Source organism: Lissotriton helveticus, chromosome 5_1, assembly GCF_964261635.1.
Source record: "Lissotriton helveticus chromosome 5_1, aLisHel1.1, whole genome shotgun sequence".
Lineage (NCBI taxonomy): Eukaryota > Metazoa > Chordata > Amphibia > Caudata > Salamandridae > Lissotriton > Lissotriton helveticus.
Window position 1 is genome coordinate 1,667,546,883 of NC_136065.1, and position 22,106 is coordinate 1,667,568,988.

Genomic DNA, 22,106 nt, shown 5'->3' on the forward strand with positions numbered 1-22,106 from the left:
TAAAAATAATCCTGAAAGGTAAAATATGAAAACTGGTGACAAATACAGTCACATGGCTACAGTTCAAAAAACATAGGGGCACGAATAAAAGAGCAATTTAAGCAACATATATTGCTATGTCACAAAAAACGATTTAAAATGCATTGACAAAGAATTTTTAAAAAACTGAATAAAACGGAGTTGTTGGACGATAAGTACATAAAGAGAGTCTTGGGACAGTCCTTCACAGGTGAGTCAGTTTGGGGGCCTCTTGCATTCTTCCCTGAGAAGGCTGGTGAGAGGACAGGTCTGTATATGTGGGGATAGGGTGAGGGTGAGGGTCGCACTGTCCATGGTGGTGGCTGGAGGCCATGGACCCAGGGCCACCATAGTCCATGCTGGCCGAGGAAGGGTGGGAGAGATGGGTTAAACCAAAAATGGAGGGCCCCGAGTTAGTCATGCTTTCCACATAGCTGTTGCCCACGTAGACGGGGCTTCCCTGTAAATGCGGATTTCCATAGCCATTGTTGCCCTGCAGTGAGTGGGCCTCGTACTCCGGCCAGCCGCGGGCCGTGGAGGGAGTTACGGTGGGGCAGGGAGGCGGGGAGGGGGCGGGGCAGGGTGGAAAGGGCTAAAAACCGGCACCTGGATAATTACAGGTAAGTAAACAATTTGATTAATAAAACGAATTTCGTAGGGCGCACTGCATCGCATTTTGCGATGCAGTGCGCGCTACGAAATTCGTTTTATTATTTAAATTGTTTACTTACCTGTAATTATCCAGGTGCCGGTTTTTAGCCCTTTCCACCCTGCCCCGCCCCCTCCCCGCCTCCCTGCCCCACCGTAACTCCCTCCACGGCCCGCGGCTGACTCCGGCGTGACAGCTGCCGTCCCGAGTACCTCTTCTGGGGAGGCGGGCAGTTGTTGAGGGGAGGCGGATATGACGTGTGCAGGTTATAGGCGTTCTGGTGCGACTTGGTGAAGGACGGGGGCGACTGGGGTTCATAGGGCACGCTGTTCACCAGGGAGTGCATGGAGTTTAGGTACCCCCTGCCCATCGACTGGGGCAGCGTGCTCCTGCTGGGGGACTGGCCCCCGATGACGTCATCATCCCCTTGCCCTTCTGGTCCTTTTTGTATTTCATCCGCCGGTTCTGGAACCAGATCTTGATCTGCCTCTCGGTGAGGCTGAGCAGGCTGGCCATCTCCACCCGCCGGGGCCGGCACAGGTACCTAGATATGCGGGTGGCGGTCAATTGTGAGTGTACCAGATTCCAGAAATTTCTGTCAGGTGGAGGGGGGCCCTACATTTCACGAAATTCAGCTGGGGGGGCTCAACCTACAAAAGTTTGAAGACCTCTGCCCTACAAGGAACTGGGGTAAGCCCCGTTCATCCCGGAAGCTCTCAGCGCCCGTCCTTGGTTGCGACCAACAGGATGTTGTTCTTTCTCCCTTGCTGGGAATGCTCATCTGATTTGCCAGTAAGGTTGTAACCTTTCACACCCTGCAAACGACATCCAAAATTGCCAAGGAGCTGCATAGATATTTAGATCAGGAGTGGAACCTTCTGTGGGCCTGCTTGAGAGCAGTATTTTTGGGGAAAAAATAAAAAATATTAACTCTTTGCTTGGCTGATGTGCTACATAAACCCCGTTATCAAAGCCCATAAAGGTACACAGCAATTGAGGGGGATGAACCCTTTAATAAAGGCAGTTGGCACGAGATAGAAACCTCTGTCAAAGTTTGTAGGCAGATTACTGTGTAAATCTGTTGATTAATTGATTATGAAAACCTTTTTTTCAAGGCTCGCAGGCAGTTGTTTATGGATTTTGACAACCTCTTCTCAAAGCCCATAGGAAGTCATTTATTGATTATGAAACCCTTTTCCGAAACCAATAGGTAGATGTCTCTTAAAAGTGTAAATCCTGTTTGCATTGCTTCTCCGTGTTTATTCATATTTTTAAGTGTAGTATTTAGTAGTGTGTAGGATAAAAAACGTTTTATTTTGAAAGTAAAAGTACTGGCCTGAGTCATAAGTCATAACTTTATTAATAACTCAGTTGAGTTCTGATTCTGTAACCCTCACCACTTCCCTAAGTGAGCCTTGGACCTCTCTTCATCACTATCTGAGGGTCAAGTGCTAAAAGGGTATACTTTGGCCTTGATTACGATTATACACCTGGTAAATAATGATACCATAGGGTGTGTTATTTATGGGGTGCAATAAATAACCCTATTACGAGTTGGTGGGGAATAACATGCAGATTTATTTTTTGTAACACATTTTATTCATTTTCCTCAAGTTACAAAACCTTACATTTGTACAGCAGGACAATGAATATGTACATGAAAGTGGTATACATTGACACTTGTATAACATTGTGTCCTTCCTCAGTATTTACAGTTCTGAATTGTCCAGAGCATGGCCTGTTCCAACACTTATCGTGCGGGCAGTAGGTATCTTTAATGCTAGTACGTTAAAATGATTACATTTCTTGATGAGAATGAAATAGAAACATAACATTATAAACTACCCTCCCCCCACCCCTGCCGGCGGGCGCAAAAAAGAAAAAAAAGGGAGGGACTGGATTATAAAGGCTGGTTACAGTTTACCAGGTAAGCTTTGGAAACACACGAATGGAGAACTGCAATGAAGCTGTTTAGAATTTGCCTGCTATTCTTCGATATCTAGAATTTGGGGAAATAGTAAATACAGGGATCATGTTTGTGTCCACCGAGATATGATTCCGGGGAAAATAAGTGCGGGTTCCTGCGTGGGAGTATCCAGGTTTTGGATGGAAGGAGAGCTCATAATTGATTGTTATGCTAACCTCAGTGGCTGAAAATGTCAGCGTATTTAAAAGATTCTAACATGGTGTCCCAGTTCATGGCAATAGACCTCCTCCTTAATCCTCTACTTTCTTCTCTACGAATAGCTAGCTACACTTTATGCCAACACCCACTTTTCAACTTCTTCTTTCCAGCTGTGTAACGTGGGGGCGGATGATGATTTCCATCTCCTTGTGACACCTCGTTTTGCTAGTATGAGCGCTAAATCTGCAAATTTGGCCTGCACTTTGTGTCCCTTACGTTGTCAATATAGTCCCTCTATACATGTTTCTGCTGTTTGCAATCCCATATCTCCCACTAAGTCCTCCCCAGTATCCTCGCAGCCCGACACAAGACCATATTATATGAACAATATCTGCATCCTGTTCAGTACACCTGGGGCATAATGCCGTAACAATGGGGTAAATGGAATGTAATTTGTGTGGTGTTAGATATGCCCTTTGGATTATCATATATTTATTAAATGTAAATTGCATGTTTCGGGATACACGTTTTGGATATTCCAATATTATTTCCCACTCTTTGTCTAGTAGTGGTCTGTTAATATCCCGCTCCCATTTGTTACGTATTGGACTCAACAGGGATGGTTGATGACCACGTATCCCGCGATAAAACCACTGTCAGATGGCTACCCGTTCCCATAAGGTAAATTAAATGAACTAGTTCATTTGTATTGGGTTCCAATCCTTGGAGAGCCCAATTTCTCTTTATATAGCCTACCAGGCTTGTGTGAGTTAAAAACAATGCTCCAGTGACCTCGAGCTCATTCGGGAAATCTGTGAGTGGTAGCAGCGTCCCTTCTCCGAAGAGATCTCCTACTGTGTTAACCCCGGCTTGTGTCCAGGGCTCTAACTGACGGTTGGTTAAAGTTCCCATATTAGTGGGGATGCCCAATAATGGTATGTTGAGGGCATATGATGGGGTGTTTATAGTATATTTTAATGCTTGTTTCCTACAGATAATTGCAGTCTTAAGTAGCGTTTGAGCCGAAGGCGGAATCATACTGCTGGGGCATAATAATCTATGTAAGCAACCCTGTGCAAGCATCTGCTGTGTGTAGGCTATTTCCTGTAAACTTCAACCTGTTAGCCAATATGAGAACCATTGCAGTTGTGTTACTAGGCAATAGGCATAAAAATCTGGGGCTCCCATCCCACCAGCATCTGATGGGAGTTGCAATTTCACTAAGCTTAAACGACGGCGACCTTTGCCCCATATTAAACTAATTAATAACGTGTTCAATGTTTCAAAAATTCTTTTGGGGAGCACTACTGGCTAGTTCGTAAAAAAGTATAGTAGGTGCGGGAGCATTACCATTTTTGATATTGCTAGTCTTCCAGGAACTGAAAGGAGCAGGGACATCCAAAAAGTGATTTGGGTCTTCAATGAGCTTATTGCTTGTTGCAGGTTCTCTTCAATAAGGTCTTGTTGGTTTCTATATATTTGTATCCCCAAATATCTTAAAGTAGTGTGAGCCATTGTTTTGTTTTGATTTTCAAAAGGGATAGTTTGGTTATCAGTGTCGTTGCCAAGGGGAAATGCATACAATTTTTCATAATTTATGGGCAAACCTTCAATGGACTCAAATTGTGTTAAGATGTGTGCTGCACTGTCTAAATTATCCTACCATCTTCTGGTGTAAAGTATAATGTCGTCTGCATAAAGTGATAGTGTGTGGTGAGTACAATTGAGTCTAATATCCCATTCAGTGGATTCTGCATGCAGTCTGTGAGCTAAAGGTTCCAGGGCGAGCACTATTAATATATGTGATAGGGGGCAGCCCTGTCTTGTGCCTCTTTGTATTTGGTATGGTCTTGATATATTATTTGGATTCATCAAGTGTATTCTCGGGGAATTCCGAATTTCCGCAGAGCGGTTAACATGTAGTCCCAGCCTAAGGTGTCGAATGCTTGGGTAATATCTATTGAGATACACCCCACCTTCGGCATCTTCGAGGCGCAGGAAAACATCATATTGCACAGTCTACGTATATTTAGGGATGTATTATGCGTTGGGACGAAACCACACAGATCGATGTGTATTCGCTTTGTTAAGAGGGATTGCAATTGGTTTGCTAAAATTTTGCTCAGAATCTTGTATTCCGTGTTCAACAAGGAGAGTGGACGGTATGCAGTCAATTTGGTGTTGTCTCTTCCAGGTTTGGGTAGTGAGGTTATAAGAGCTTGTGCCCTGGAAGAAGGTAAAGTCACGTGCCAGTCTTGTATGCTTCATTGTACAATTTCTTAAGTTGGAGGGTCAGTTGATGCATGTAAGTGGCATAGAATTCTGCCGGCAGGCAGTCTAGTACTGTGGTCTTATTTTTAGGAAGACCCTTGATTGCTACATTTATTTCAGCTGATGTAATAGGGTTAGCCAATATTTTTCGGGCCTCTTCAGTTATTTGGGGTAGTTCCACTGAGCCCAGGAAGGAGTGGAGCTCATCTGGGTCCACTCATTGTGGAGCGGTGTAAAGTGCTATGTAGTGGTCGTAGAAGGCCTTATTGATATTTGCTTGTGTGGTTACTCAGGTCAGGTGTGTTGAGGAGTTATGATTTCTATTATGGTGTTTGAGGGGGAGCATTTCCAAGGATGCATGCTAGCAGTCCGCCCGGTCTATCCGCTTCAATTTGTACATTATGCATGTAGGAACGGTGATCTATGGTGCGTGATTGGTTCAATAGTTCCGCGTATTGTACGTGGGCCTCTTGGAGCTCTGGTTTCACAGCGGGATCTAGGGCTGCCCTGGTCTTGAGTGTGCCTAATATATCTTTGACTTGTTTTAGTTCCCTATTGATCTGTTGACGTGCTCCTGTAACGGTATTAATAGTGGTGCCACGTAACACCACCTTAAATGCTTCCCATTCCATCTCAACTGACGAGGCTGGGCCGGCGTTTTCAATAAAGCAGTTTGTAATGGTGGAAGCTAATGCTCTCTTGAACACCCCATCTTCCAAGTGGCGAGGGTCTAATCTCCATGTGGGGGCTGGAGTGGGGATGCGTCCCCATGATATTGTAATCTCTAGTGCGCTATGATCCGATATTGCTTTACCTACATAGGCAGAACGGGTGGTTTGTGTGAAGAGTGATGTCCTGCAAAATATATGATCAATCCTAGTGTGAAGATCGTGTGTAGGTGAATAATACGCGTATTTTGGTGTTTTAACGCACCAAAATTCACATGATATGGTAAATACTGTATGCGATTCCCCCATTACATGTTGGAAGGTTTGACCTACCAAAATTTAAGGAAGGTTGATGTATTTAACACTTCTGGTAACAATCAGATGTATATAATACCCACCAACCATTAATTCAACCTGCTCGTAAACAGACGTTTATGTACGGGTCAGAATATATCGACCAACTCATAATCAGGGCTTTTCTGGTTGCTTCTGGGTTCAACAGCAAGGGGATGACAGGAAACCAGAGGTAAAAGACTCAAATTAGCCCCACTAAACTTTAGGGGCCTCAGAACTCCATTCCATCACTTCCCTCCAGTCTAGTTCCCACATGAACTATCTGTCAGGGTAACTTGTCCATAGCTACCAAAACACATGTTTTCAGAAATTGAGGAGCTCCCAAAGTTCATCTCTCTGTGATATCATTAAGTCCTATGTTGCTGACACAATCTCTCAGGTATGTTGTTTTAAGTTCCACGTGAGAGTGCTTGATGTTCCGGCTTGTTATACTGTCAACTTCAGTCTTAACACCTGATCTGACAACCTGTGATTTGCAATTTGACAGGCATGTGTTATCTCTATCACTGTTGTTGGCGCACAAGCCTTATTTCTGGTGATAGGAAGAACAAAGAAGAATACTGCTCTAGGAAAGCACCCCAGTCATCTTGCTGCATTGATGTCCGATTTGGGGGACAGGTGTATTTCCCCTGAACTATTTGTCTTTACCCAAATGAAGCAGGTTGAGGAAGTGATCATTTTCCTTTTCTTTTTCTTTTGATGCCACAGGGAGGTTTTATGCCAGCATGATGATAAAAAGACATAATCCTGATGACATGGAACAGTCTACAGAGCTCATCTGTGGCATGGTTGTCAACTAACTAATTGATCTCACTTATTGTTTCATGATAACATGAGAACTAGTAAACTTACCCTGAAACCTCTAGGTTTTGTGGACAACTAGTAAGTAGGTGACATTAGGATCATATGGCTCATTGATTAAATCTTGGGGTTAATTTTTGTCTTAATCATAAATTGGTCAATTTCATTCCTTTGTCCTAATTGGTAGCCAAACCCACCATGACAGTGGGAGACCTTAAGGATGAGCTATTATTCTTACCTTCTTAGCTTACCTTGACCTATGGTGGAGGAAGCAATATGGTAGCTCCAACCTGCAAGCATGGTAGAAGTATATCCCATTTCCTGCAAAAGTGACCATACTCAGACTCATGGATCATTGTGAAGAACCTACAGGTCACACAACACCTATCCATGAGACTGTCAGGCATTACAACACGAAGATAGGACCCATGTCTGATACAACCTCTTTGGGAAATACAACATGGGAAAAGATCTCAATCAAGTTTTTTAAAAATTACAAAGGTAGATGCGCTAGTGATAGGTACAGACTCAGGGTACCTTATGGCATAGTCCAGTATGCGAAGTATGTATAATCTGCCATTGGCCGCTGCAACATCCAGGGGTCCAGAGTTCAGGCAAAGTTGATTGCTACCAACTCAAGTATGAACTTCAAAACTTGTGCTGAGTTTTGGGATGCAGAATTATTAGGTCAGACCAAACTTTGGCCTGTGAGGCAAATGCTGCACTGCCTCCAACATTTAACCACATGATGGTGGCGAATCTTAAAGGTGCTATGGCACTCAACTGTTTCTAGAGATGGGTGTGCCTAGGGAGGTGGGTTTTTGTACCAATTGCAAATGGAAAGGCTTGTGCCACCAGTCATGTGCTGGGTCACAGTTCTTAGACGTAATGCCTAGGGCCATGACTTCCTAAATTATTTCCAGTTGACTAGAGGCAAGACAACTCTCACATCCCCACAGGACTCACATTTTCACTCTATACCTTGCAAAGTGTTACCATCTATGAATACTAGTGAGGGTGCATGACACATTACCACAAACTCCCATCAAAGGGCAGTTACCTTAGTTGATCCTGCACATGGCCGTTCTTTTGAACCTTCTCACTGACCAGAGTAAAAGCTCTTCAGGAGCCATCTGTGCATGTGTTATGGAACCCACATTATTGAACCAATCGACTAGTTGATGTACAAATGCCTTCCAAATGTTCCAATCGTGTGAACACTATAATTATCTTGAAAAAGGGGTTTCTCATATTTTTTCCTCCCACCCCATATCCCCAATGATTATGACTCTTCTAATTTCCTCCTGGAATATACTTTTCTGGGTTTAAAAACTTACTAACCAACAGTGACTATGATGGGCTGTTAGTGTCCTCTGTGTTGCTCTGGAGTGCATGCATTTCTGCCCTATGATTATCTCCTGCCAAATCACTACAAAGTTGCCATAGGTTCTTAATGTTTCCTTCATTAATCATGACGATCATGCATGCTCACTAAGAAGACTCCCTATTATATGGTTTAAGGTGCCATAGCATTCTTCTGAAGTTGAGGTGAAACGCGTACAGTGCATCCCTCTGGCAAAGGGGGCTACTGTCCTGTGTCAGTTTTGTGAGATCCTTAGTGGTGGCAGCTCAGGTTATAGCCAAGGGACAGGCTTTTTATCTATCTCCGAAAGTGGGATATACTGCCTGGCCTTACCTGTTTATATAATCTGCCACTCTCTTATTCCCAGGGTCGTTCACTTTCATCTTTGTGAAGACGTGGTCATTGTATGTAACACACAGTTTGAGTGTGGAGCCTACATGCATGCATGGTAGGAAAAAAGAGGGAAACCATTCTGCCATCCCTGCATGTACACTGAACCCCAAGATGGCGAGGCTACCTACGCCTTTTGTTATCCAGTGAGCCTGTACTGGAGCATTCCTTCCCTACTGCAGTGTTCCTCTCTACAACATTACATTACATCCCTTCGACAGTATTGTTTTCTACAACATTGCATTACATCCCTTCTACAATGTTGTTCTATACAGCATTGCATTACATCCCTTCTACAGTGTTGCTCTCCACAGCATTGCATTACATCCCTTCTACAGTGTTGCTCTCCACAGCATTGCATTACATCCCTTCTACAGTGTTGCTCTCCACAGCATTGCATTACCTCCCTTCTACAGTGCTGTTCTATACAGCATCACTTATACAGTTTTGTTCTATACAGCATTTCATTACATCACTTTTACACTGTTGTTCTATACAGCATTGCATTACATCCCTCCTACAGTGTTGTTCTCTAAAGCATTACAGTAGTCTTTTGTTGAAGTTTGCCTCTTCCTCCTGCCAGATTTTTCTTAGCTCCACTACCTTTCTCACCTCATCAATGTCACAAAGGCAATGGCCCACTGTCTCAGAGTGATTACACATTTCTGCATGAACTGGTTGGAAACAGCTCAGGAAGGGTTTCTGTTGACCATAAATCTGACATTCACTGATCATGCAGTGTGCCCGAAGATCTGATTAGAGGACCCCCACACAGCTAGAATCGGCCATTTGGCCTTTCCTGGGTCCCAGGAATTCTAACTGACTGAAGAGGACTCACACATCAGTGAAGTGGGGAAGATACTGATTTCCAGGGCCATGAAAGAATGTGAGCGCTGCCTATTATTGAGAAGGTTGCTGATTTAAGATCTGCACAGGAGAGTCTGCCCAGAAGAGGAGACCAACAGCCCACCTGCTTACAAGGACCTGTGGGAGCATCATTAGGTAGGCACCGCTCCAGAGCATTAGGTCACCTGCTGCGCTGCAAGGAAAGGAACCATCTACAGTGCTTAGCGTGGCGGCGAGGCAAAGCATCAGTACCTACAGAGTCTTGTGGTGAGCCCCTTGGCCCGAGTTCCCTCAAAGAGACTTTGATTTGCATCTCGCTGTCATTTCCTCGCCTGGATGTTGTTGGAGAGGTAACTAGGTGAGTCTTTACTGAGTTAAACACCCCAAACCATGTCTAAATCCATAGGATGGTTGCAGAGATATCAACCTCTGAAGTGCCAACTTATGGCTGCCTTTTATCCCAGCATCCATGTTTCTGGAGGTGAGGGCACCAACGGCCATAGGAAAATATCCAGCATGATCAGCTGTTTGGAAGATAAATGTCTTTACATTTAAAACCACCCCAGGCCCAGGACAATAGAATCTGAAAGTAGAGCTTGCTGAAATATTCTGCTTTGAGTCCAAGATGTACTCATGCCAGGACCACCTTTAATCTCCCCTATGGTCGTGGACGCCCATGACAGTGTCTCAGCCCTGCACCCCATTTCCCTCCTGCTTGTGCCTTGATCCACCTTGCAAGACTGGGTGGACGTGTCTAGATGATTTGGGTGGTGGGCTTAGTTTGGCACTTAGAGATGCCTGCGAGGCAGTGCATGGGCCCGGCTTCGTGGTGGAACACATATCACCCTCCAACCCCCTAATTAGTGAAACACACTGATACAGTTGTCTTTAACCTAACTGTCACTGTATTGTGTGGCCGTGGAACCACATTTGGCAAAAAATTGTGTACCCACATGCAGATTCACTGATCTGGGTCAGGATTCTGGATCCAATATTTCTAAAGAAAAGCCTTGATAGTTATGTAATATTTCCAGAAGAGTGAACACTGCAAATATATTTGTAGTCGAAACTCTAGCTGGGAAGGAGCTAGAGAGCTCTGTTTTTTATTGTTCATCTTCATGTTATGTGCAGTGTTTAGTTTTGTGTGGAGTAAAGTACTTTTCTTCCGGGCAGTGAAACACTAACTGAAAATTGATTTAAAAGGGGTATTGGGGTGTTTTGTTCAGTTTTGAGAGACTAATGTTCATTATTTCACTCTGTAAGCTTTGGACTGCTCTGCCTTGCTATACTGAGAGTCAAGTGCTAAAGGGGTGCATGTCGTGTTTAACTGTAAGGTAGCCCCAGGACACAGAGGTTAAAAAGAACTAACAAGCCAAGTAACCACGTATTGCCCTGGCTTCCTCCCCTGCCCTAGGTTTCACCGTTTGACTATCCCTGTACCGCAAAAAACTGGAAGGCGCACCCAGTGGGGGTCTGTGGTGCTATTTTTAGGGGTTGTACATCCTTCAGCAGTTAGAGAAACTACAAGGCGTGAGGATGGACTGATTGTAGGGAGATTCCCCTGTGATTGACAGGTAGCCTGGAAGTGTGTCCTTTGTTTGCCTGGTGTGTTTCCAGCCTGCCTATCACACCTCATTTACAGTGATGGGAGGGGACTGGCTGAGCCTGCTGCCCCATCAGACTGGCACTGGTGCCCATGTCGAGCAGCACTAGCCTTTGTCTGGACTCCTGGGGAGCTATAAATGTTGACAGACGAATGTGAGCAGAGCAAGGAGAAAGGGGCTGGGGCGACATGCTCTCTCAATGTCCTCTTTTACAAATGGGGAGAGGCTACTGGTTGCTGGGGGCCTCAAGCAATGGCTCATGGTACAGAGCCCGGAGGGGACCTCTTTGGATTGTTTGCAAATAGGAAGAGCACCCTGCCTGCTGGGCCCTCAGACCAGGGGTACAGGAAAGGGGAGCAACCCCTGCCTGCTGCAGAATGCCATCTCACCTTGTTGCAATGGAGAGAGACCTACCCTACTGCAGTAATTGTTCTCATAAAAAACTGTACCTTCAGATATCACATCTGATGCTTTGAAAAACACATCCACGAAGCAAGTCTCAAAGCTGCTGCAGCACGAGTGCACAGGAGCAGCAGATCTGAGCAGTGTTTACCAAGGCCTGTGTTTACAATACTTTGTGAAAAACGTATTATAAACACACTGACAATTCTTAAAATTAGAGAGCACTTGGTAAAGAAAAGCAGCTCTGGGATATGCTTTTTCTGTAGAGCTGCTTTTCTTGTCCTCCAGCAGATTCTGCCTCTGCTGGAATGTGGCTGAGAGCATCATACCCGCATCTCATTTCACTCTCTTTTGTATGGTGTCAACTTCCTTGGACTCACCACACTCCAAACCAGGGACAAACCTGCTAGTCACTTTTTTGCTTTGCGTTTATATTTCAAAGGTGAAAGACATTGGCTTTTACAAATTGTCTCCCTTTTTGCCATCCTTTATTACACCTCAGTCCTTCCTTTCCAATACCTTTCTGACCTTTTGGAGGTGGGCCCGACACAAAAACATTTGGCTCCAGGGGGCTTGAATGAAGAACATTTGAAGACCTCTGCTGTACCGTGACTTTCACATCCTCCATAAAATTTGGTTGTAGAACCTTAAGCATCTTTCTAATCACTTTAGGTAGGATGTCAGGGTCCTACTACCACATGCCTATGAATGATGCTATCAATCAATCAATCAGTGAATTTGTAAAGCGCGCTACTTACCCTTGAGGGTCTCAAGGCGCTGACTGGGGTGGGGGGGGGGGGGGTGCTGCTACTGCTCGAAGAGCCAGGTCTTGAGGAACCGTCTGAAGGTGAACAGGTCTCGGGTCTGCCGTAGATGGGTGGGGAGGGTGCTCCAGGTCTTGGCGGCGAGGAAGGAGAAGTATCTGCCACCGGAGGTCTTCGTTGGATGCGCGGGACGGCGGCAAGGGCAAGGCTGGCGGAGCGGAGCTGGCGGGCGGGGGCGTAGAAGTTGAGTCTGTTGTTCAGGTAGGCTGGCCCAGTGGTGTGGAGTTCTTTGTGTCCGTGGGTGAGGAGTTTGAAGGTGATCCTCTTGTTGACGGGGAGCCAGTGCAGGTCTCTCAGGTGGGAGGAGATGTGGCTGCAGCGGGGGACTTTGAGGATCAGCCGGGCTGAGGCGTTCTCGATGCGTTGTAGTTGTCGCAGGTGTTTGGCCGGGATTCCTACGTAGAGTGCATTGCCATAGCCCAGCCTGCTGCTGATGAGGGGTTGGGTCACTGTTTTTCTTGTTTCGGTCGGGACCCACTTGTAGATCCTGCAGAGCATGCAGAGGGTGTTGTAGCAGGAGGAGGAGACGGCGTTGACCTGTTTCGACATGGAGAGGGAGGAGTCGAGGACGAATCCCAGGTTGCTTGCATGGTCCGTGGGTGTTGGAGCTGCTCCTAGTGCGGTCGGCCACCAGGAGTCGTCCCAGGCAGAGGGGGTGGGTGCTAGGATGAGGACCTCCGTCTTGTCCGAGTTCAGTTTCAGACGGCTGCTCCTCATCCACTCGGCGACTCATTCCCTCGTGGAGGTTGGTTTTGGCGTTGCGTGGGTCCTTGGTGAGGGAGAGGATGAGCTGGGTGTCGTCAGCGTAGGAGATGATGTTCAGGTTGTGCTGGCGGGCCACTTGTGTGAGGGGGGCCATGTAGACATTGAATAGGGACGGGCTGAGGGAGGAGCCCTGGAGCACGCCGCAGATGATGTTGCTGGCTTTGGATCAGAAGGGCGGGAGGCAGACTCTCTGGTTTTTGCCGGAGAGGAAGGACGTGGTCCAGTCCAGGGCCTTCTTCTGGATTCCGGCTTCTTGGAGGCGTGTTCTTAGTATGCGGTGGCAGACCGTGTCGAAGGCGGCTGACAGGTCTAGGAGGATGAGGGCTGAGGTTTCGCCGTTGTCTAGCTGGCGCCTGATGTCGTCTGTGGCGGTGATAAGGGCAGTCTCAGTGCTGTGGTTACGTCTGAATCCGGACTGGGATGGGTCTAGGATGCTGTTGTCCTCAAGGTGTCGGGTCAGCTGCATGTTGGCGATTTTCTCGATGACCTTCGCCGGAAAAGGGAGCAGGGAAATGGTCCGGAAGTGCTTGAGGTCCTTGGGGTCCCCCTTGTGCTTCTTGAGGAGAGTGTTGATTTCGGCATGCTTCCAGCTTTCCGGGAATGTCGCTGTGTCGAAGAAGATGTTGATGATCTTATGTAGTTGGGGTGCGATGGTTGCGTCAGCTTTGTTGAAAACATGGTGTGGGCAGGGGTCTGATGGGGATCCTGAGTGGATGGAGTTCATGACCTTGCGTGTCTCTTTGTCGTTGACGTGGGACCAGAAGGTTAGCTGGTTGGTGCAGGTGGCGTTCGGGGTGTGGTCTGTTGCGGTCGGAGCAGATGAGGAGTTGAAACTGTTGTGGATGTCTGCGATCTTGCGATGGAAGAAGGTGGCCAGTGAGTCGCACAGATCCTGCGAGGATGGGATGTTGTTGGTGTTGGCGCTGGGGTTGCAGAGTTCCTTGACTATGTTGAAAAGTTCTTTGCTGTCGTGTGCGTTGTTAACCAGACGGGTTTTGAAGGAAGATCTCTTGGCTGTTCTGATGACGTGGGCTGCGTGGCTGTCTGGTTCTCGGTCCTGGAGCCATTTCTTCTCCAGCTTCTAGCATGTCTGTTTGGAGGTCTGGAGTTCCTCGGTGAACCAGCCGGCTTTCTTGCTGGGTTGGTTGGTGGCGGGTTTCTTGATTGGGATGAGGGTGTTGGCGCAGTCGTCGATCCACTGTCTGAAGTTTCGGGTGGCGGCGTCTGTGTCGATGGGGTCGGTGGGTGGGTTCTGGGTGAGGGTGGAGGTCAGATGGTCTTCGGTAACTTTGCTCCTGCAGCGGCGAGGGAACTGTTGGGTGCAGAGGTGCATGGTTGGTTTCTTGAAGGTGAATTGGATGCATCGGTGGTCAGTCCAGTGGAGTTCGGTGGTGTGGTTGAAGGCAACATGGGTGCATGTGGAGAAGACGGGGTTGAGCGTGTGGCCGGCGGTGTGGGTGGGTTCGGTGACGAGTTGTCGGAGGCCGAGGTTGGCGAGGTTGTCGATCAGGGCGGTGGAGTTGGTGTCGTTGTTCTTGAGGTGGAAGTTCAGGTCCCCGAGGCGGATGTAGTCCATGGAGGTGAGTGCTTGGGTGCTGGTGAGGTCGGCGACGGAGTAGCTTAAGAGGGCCCGGGGTCCAGGAGGTCTGTAGATGAGTGTTCCTCTGAGGGTGGTGTTGGGGTCGATGTGGATCCGGAAGTGAAGGTGTTTGGCTGAGTTAAGGGAGTCGTCTGCGAGGGTGTGGACCTGGAGGGTGGACTTGTGGACAATGGCTATTCCTCCTCCCAGCCCGTTTGTGCGGTCTCTGCGGGAGTTCTTGTAGCCGTCCGGGATGGCTATGGCGATGTCGGGTGCTGAGGAGTCGTTCCACCAGGTCTCGGTCAGGAAGGTAACATCTGGGGCGGTGGTGCCGAGCAGGTCCCGGAGCTCGACGGCATGTTTTCATGTGGAGCGGGTGTTGAGGAGTATGCAGCGGAGGTGGTTGGGTCCATTCCTTGGGGTTTTGGTGGTTCTGTTGCAGGTGAAGTTGCAGGTGTGGCAGGACAAGGGTCTGTGGGTGCGTTTCGTGTGGCCTGGAAGCAGCGGTGGTCTCGGCCGTTGTTGAGAGCGTGGAGAGTGTTGGAGTCGTATCGGATTCTGACGTTGTGGCATGTGTGTGGTCCAGGGGTTCTGGCACTGGGCACGGTCCAGGCGCAGACGGGCTTCCCTTTGGCACGCCTTCGGCATGCAAGCGCCGCGCCCACTGCGCCTGTCTGCTGCGCGCCCACTGCGCCTGTCTGCTGCGCGTCCGAGCAGCGGCTGCCATTTAAGGCAGGAAGGGAGGGAGGAGCAGCTGGAAGGCAGGAGCAGGGCGGCAAGGGGGTGTGGCCGCAGGGGGCAGCAGCAAGGAAATCGGGTACAGAAAACAGGAGATGGAGGTGGCGGGGCGTGCTGGGCTAAGAATACAAAATAAGCAGAGAATACAAACAGAAAACAGCACAAGGTTAAAAAACACAATCAAACGGCGATCCGAGACTGGAGGACACTGCTGGCGCGAACACGCATTCGGCTCAGGGACGGGCAGGCAGTGGAGCAGGTGGAGCTGCTGGGCAGCAGGGAGGTGACCTGGCCTGCAAGCAGGGTCAGGGGTCACTCCCATGAGTTTCTCGGACCCCTGTCATAAGGAGGCATCAGCCAAGTGAAAGGAAGGTTGTCAGACTAGGCACTCTTACCCTGTTTCAGGCAAGCAGATTTGTAATGTAGCTGCTTCAGGATAGCGCTGTCCCAGGGGTTGTATGACGGACCATGCTTTTATCACGCATGCTTTTACAACGCGGGCAAAACAACAAATGAGCTGTTACCATGCGTTCTTTTACCACTCAAGATGTTAGAACGATTTGCCCTAGGGAAGCGCTGGACTTTGGAATTGTATCATTTACTATTCCAACTCTAATCTGAGCAACAGTAGGGAAAGTGCTAACCCTAACATCCAACACCAGACCAACAACGCGTTCCCTAAAGCAAGTCGCTGTAAAGACTTGCGTGCTAAAGAAACACGTGGTAACGGCACGTTTGCTTTATTTCCCACATTGTAAAGTCACTACATGGTTCTGGCTGCGTGGTAAAGGTGTTTCCCGTCACAGGGCTGTGGACAGTAACTATGAAAAGCCGTTATCCCTATACTATTCTCCTTACTCTCAGAGCTCTGCTGAACACCATCTTGGAGTAGATTGTGAGCCCTTGGTCTTTACTGAGGCTCTAAAGCCATTTTTCCTGGGTGACTTCTCTGTCATTCTGCACACAGGATATGTCTAGGCACTTGAGACTGATAGGTAAGAAAGCAAGGGCTAGAGAAGGAAAGTGCATGCAGGAAGATAATAAAGTGAGTGGAGACAAGAGGATGGCAGAATTAGGAAGGTGAAAGAAGAAAAGGAGATGAAGGGGGATGGAAAATATGAAATAAGACAATGGCCTTTAGACTTTGGTGCACAAGGCACTCTGCCACAAATGTGACGGAGTACCCTGACTCCCAAAGTAGCTGTTCCTCCACTGTATTCAGAGTTGAGGGATGCATCATGTTGCTTCCCCTGGTTCTACTGGGAGAAATCTTTGAATATCAGCCTGCCTGAATTTGGGCCGTTGGGAAAAGTACCTCAGAACATCTGCCCTCTTTATGGCAGGGTTTTCAACATATTGTTTCTTGCTTGGGCCCACCTTGAAAAGCCTGGTTGTAGTGAAAAGTAAAGCAAATAAATGCCTTACACATTCTGGAAGAAAAATTTCAGTGTGTCCGGGACACTTCATTTTATTTTTTCTAAGGCAAATTCTCACTTTAGGAATTTCTTTTTGAAAAGCAAAACATTTACTTGCAGACACACTGAACATGGCACTTCCAGAACAAATTTTAGTGCCTTCAGTGATGCCACCATAGTGGCTGCGCCTCTAAAGGCACAGCGATCTCAGAGTGCCTGGCGCAGATCTCTAAATATGGCAGCCGTTGTCTGCCATGGTAGCGGAGTGCACAGGAGCGGCTTCTCCAAGAGAGCAGAGGAGCGACGCCCAACTAAAGAAAATGCCACAGAGCAGCTAAAAAATAAAATTGTAATAAAGTTACATTTTTACCGTTAGAAATGGGGGAGTCTAGTTGGCAGAGGCACCTTGTCCAAGTAGGGATACTTGCGTCTAGTCAGGACAAGGGAGTTAGATAAACCCCTGCTCACACACGTGGTAGCTTGGCACGAGCAGACAGGCTTATCCCAAAGGTAATTTGTAACGTATTTCCACCCAGACACACAGTAACACAGTGAAGAAAAATAAAGTATCTTTATCTAAACAAAACAAGAACAAAACAACAAACATCCAAAATACACAATTCAAAATATGACTTTTAAAAGGTTTCAAACAATTCTGTCTATAGAAAACTATGAATGAGTGACTTTTAAACCAACTACATCAAATACATCCAAATTCACATGGCCGAACAGCTGCAGAGAAAAGAAAGCGTCGGAAAACACACCGAAGCCTCAGTTCCTGAGTCCTTGAGGAGGCTATGCGTCTGTCCTGCTACACGCATTGAGAACTGATGCGTCACATCCGAACTGCAGGGGGAAGTGATGGATCAACTCCAAAATGGTTCTGGCCTGCGGGTGATGCTTTGAAAAACTTGCCTCACATGAGCATTGTGTGAAAATCCGGAATGCGCTGGAGGTTGATGCAGTGGTGGCAAACAGGCTCTGCGTCAATTTCGTCAGCCGCTGTCCCATGATGCATCCATTCTTTCAACATGGTCTGCGTTGGAGTTGGTGTAGTGATCTCGGACACATCCTATTCAGGTGCTAGTGAAAACTCCTCCCATCACTCTAAATGCAGCGTAGTCTATTCAGCCTGGCTATGATTTACCCAGGAAAGACAGGACAGACCTCAGCCCCACTTGTAACTGTCTAGAGTAAATGCACATCTCCGGCTCCTATTACTCAATAACCAGCAGATGAATAGCACAAACAGCCAGAAGCACATAGAATGGTAAAGCCAGAAAATGCCCACTTTCTAGAAGGTCTGAGGACCCAAAGGAGTGGCCTCAATCAAATAAATTGTTAAACTTAGTTTGGAAAATTATAAAAAACAAAATCAGAACAAAACAAACAAACACAACAGAACAAAACCAAACAGAATAGGACAAGCGGGTGTATTCTTTTTCAATATAAATTTATAAATAGCCTAGCATGAGGGTACGAAAGACAGTTCTCCTAAACAAAAAGGACTGAGAAACAAAATGACTCAGAAAAATAGCCTTAATCTTGTCTCATGACCATTTTTGTAACAACCCATTTCCTATATATGAAGAAATTGTCATTAAACATATGATGATCAACTCCTCTATAACAATGATAGTGAAAGTGGGCTATAGTTGTTGACATTTTGGTCTTATCTTGTAAAATATCAGGAAGACCATCTTCAGGGCCAAAGATACATATGTAGACTGAATACCCTTGAGGTATGAAAAATTATGAGCTCTTAGAAATTTTGGCTCAAATTGAAGGACTCGGTTTGATCTGGAGAAGATAAATCAATTATCCTCCATTATTGTTATAAATGATGCAATACGTTTTCTTTTTTGGTGGATTATATGCAAGATAATGATTTAGATTTTAGCAATCCAAGCAGCCATCACCGATAGGTGTTCCTAGTAAAACAGGATTCATAAAATTTACTTTAGCATTGATCAGCAGTGGTAAAGTGTCCAGAGTGCTAAAGCCAACGAACAATGGGTCAAACACAGGAGTTCAAAAACAAAGAATCTCGGGGTAAACCCACAAAAATTTCCAGGTCTAACACAACCCTCTTCCAGCCTAAAGCCAGGGTAGGCTAATCAATCCTGTCATGGACTTACCTGCTTGGGACGGGGGCACGTTCTAGTTCTAAGACTCTCTGAACCCAGTTTGGTCCCTCTGTGCATACTCTCAGGGCCCACTAAGCTAACCTATGGGAACCCTTCTCCTCGTCTACAGACCCCATCTGTGCAGCGCCTAAGCTTACTTTGCTCCCAGATGTGTCCCAGTAGGCAGACAGCACCCACATGGCCAACACAGTGGTGAGGTTCAGTCCACTCTCGGTGTGTTACTCCTGTCCCTCTCCCAGGGACAACTCTGTCCACCAGTACAGCAAGCCACAGTGCCCACTGACAGCTGTCAGTGATGAGAGTCAGGCGTCCAAGAGTGGGGGAGGAAGCCCCAGGTACCTGGCACCCTTGTCCACTCTCCCTGTGGCCAGGTCAGGGATCGCATCCTGACACTGGCGCCCCATCCCAGGGTCTGTACCTTGAGGCTGGACAAGAGACTTTGGTGGGCTCTCCTGCACCCTGTCCTCCTCCCTGGTGCCCTGCACCCTCCCATCTGGAGTGGTACCTTAGACTCCAGAATTGTCAGGGCACCTGTGGCAGTTGTCCTGCACATTTATCCCATCATTTCAGGGGTGCTGAGCTGCAACTGGTACACCACCCTAGGGCCTGTACCCTTAGACTGGACAGGGGTTAGTGGTGAGGCATCCCTCTCCCTGCCCCCCCTGTTCTCGGGCTCTGCACCATCCAATCCACAGCGATACCCCAGAAGATAAACCAGTAGGGTCACTGCTAGCCGTCACACCTTCCTCCAGCTTAGGTGGGACACCCTGAACCAGGCCCTCCAACCCAGGGTCTGTACCTTTCGGCTGGACCTGTGCCTGCCAAGCCAGTTCTTCTTGGGGATTACACCCACCCCCCAAGGGAAGCACACTCCTTATGAGTTGTGAGAGAACCTAACTGGCACAGGTCGCAAGCCACCTGTGCACCTGACAGTGCATGAAGACTAAGCCTGGGCAGAGTTTGCAGAGTTCCGCCATGCGGAACTCTGCGAATTGCAAAAAAAACTCTGCCGTGCTTCGCGGAGCTCTGCAAGAAGTAGAGTGCGTTAGATAAATGCTGTTCTCTGTGATTTTCAATGCCTGGTGTTATTCCGCACTGTGCATTGACCGCGAACGGCACTATGCACAGCATAAGTGGGTGCTGCTTCCTTTCTGCTGCTCGAGTAGATTTTTTACTCGAGCAGCAGCTTTCTCACGCGGGCGGTAGCGATCATACATGACCACTCGCAATGAGAAATCCGACCGCCTGCGTGCAGAAATCTCGCCGGGAGGTTGATTTTCCATGCTCGTGCGCGCCAACTTGACGTTGACGATCACGAATGAGGAAACATTTCACCGGTAGGTAAATTTTCTTTGCTTGCGCTTGCCAACTTTATGTTAACGAGTGTGGGCGAGGAAAAAATCTCCACTACGCAGAGCGGAGTTTTTCAGGAACTCCGCGAGCCCTGTGTAACATGGAGTGCGGAAAACTCCACAAACTCTCCAGGGTTAATGAAGACCCCCCCAGGCCAGAATTCCCCTCACCAGGGTCAGTCCTGGGGTGCTCTGACCTCAGAGCTGCCAACCCCTGGCCCACTGGCCCTTCCACTGGGGACTGTCTCAACCCTTTCTCTGGACTCATGCACCTTCCCACCTGGAGTGGTGCTGCCAGACACAGAACTGGTGGGACACTTGTGACAGCCACCCCCAGCTCACCTGACAGGTGGAAAGCCTCCCAGTGCAGATTACTCACCCCTCCTGGTGCTCACTCGTGGAATCAGCCAGGCTCTGGGACTGTGTTTTGGGCACACGGGACTCAGTTCACCCCGACTCCCTCTACTTATAGATAGGGCATGGTACCCTCACCCATTCCACTGCACTGGGACCTATCTGGGTCACTATGAACCTCCCCTACCTCACCGTGTTGTGGAAAACCTGAGCCACCTCCTCCACGATCACTCCCAAAAGCTTCTGCAGACCCTATGCAATCCACCAAAAGGTCAGCCTCTAGAGCAATCTCCCTGGGGTCAGATAACGCAGAGTCCACTGGGTGCCGGCATAGCCCTGGAAAACAGGGACTGACCATATGCTCTGAAACAATTGAGTCACAAAGCCCCTCACATATGCTAACCACGCTAACCTTCACTACACCATCTAGTGCCTTCCAAAAGGACCCCACATCACCCTCCTGAGATTGATGAGACAGTGTCTGACTGTTTCTGTCACTCAACCCACACTCTTCTGGACGGTATCCATACTTGCATACCAGGGTTTCAACGATGAGGGACACCTCTCTCCCTGCACCTCTCATCTAGAGTCAGTAGGGTGTCCCTCCCACTTCTAGGAATATCACCCCCAGTGCCAGTTACCCAATCCACCCCAAGGACCCTGTGCACCGCTGAAGCAACCTCATAAACCTGAACACTCTGGTGTATGTCAGCCCCCTCTTTCAAGTCAGGTGCCACATCGCTGGGTTTTGTACTTTTCCATCAATGACTGCACGCTGCCATCATTTGAGCTCAACTCTGTCTGCTTGCCCTTAACATCCAACTTCCTTCAAACTTAACGCATGAGCCAGCAACATTTTTTTCTCTAGAGCAGGGGCCGTCTCCTGCTCTTTCCCCTACTGTTTGTGCTCCATTTCAAACCTTTTGATTTCCATTTCATACTTGAGCTTCTCAAGCTCTCTCTTGTGCTCTCTCTCCCGTTGCCTGTCCTCCAGCTCCTCTGGGGACAGATTCCTGGATGACACATTGCTGGCATTCCTTGAAGATGTCCCAACAGGCAAATCCTGAGCATTAAAACAACCTTGCTGGTTCTGTAATTCCAGATCCACATTCACATCCACAGCCTCCCCAGCCTCTTATGCTGCCCACATGGCCTTCAGAGTCTTCTGCGGCTCCTCCTTCCTGGCGGAGCTTTTCATTAGGCATCCAGAATTTTTGCAAATTTGTTTAAGTTGAACCACTTTGTAAAACTGCAACATCTCAATTTCAAACACACATTTTGCAACATCTCTTGCTGGCTCACCAACGAGATAGGTGGTATGTGGATGCTTCAAGGGTTATCATAAATGGGACCAAAAGTCAAACAGTAGTATGTGGTCCTGTAATTCTCTAAACTCAGCAATAGTGTGCACTAATCCTTGTATGTCAAGTGCAAATACAAG

The 22,106-nt window shown here is 47.7% G+C and overlaps 1 pseudogene; it reads right to left on the reverse strand.

Moving 5' to 3' along the window:
* Window positions 1-223: 223 nt before the first annotated feature.
* LOC144752754 (homeobox protein Hox-A3-like) overlaps window positions 224-22,106 on the reverse strand; it is a 120,935-nt pseudogene continuing 99,052 nt past the window's right edge.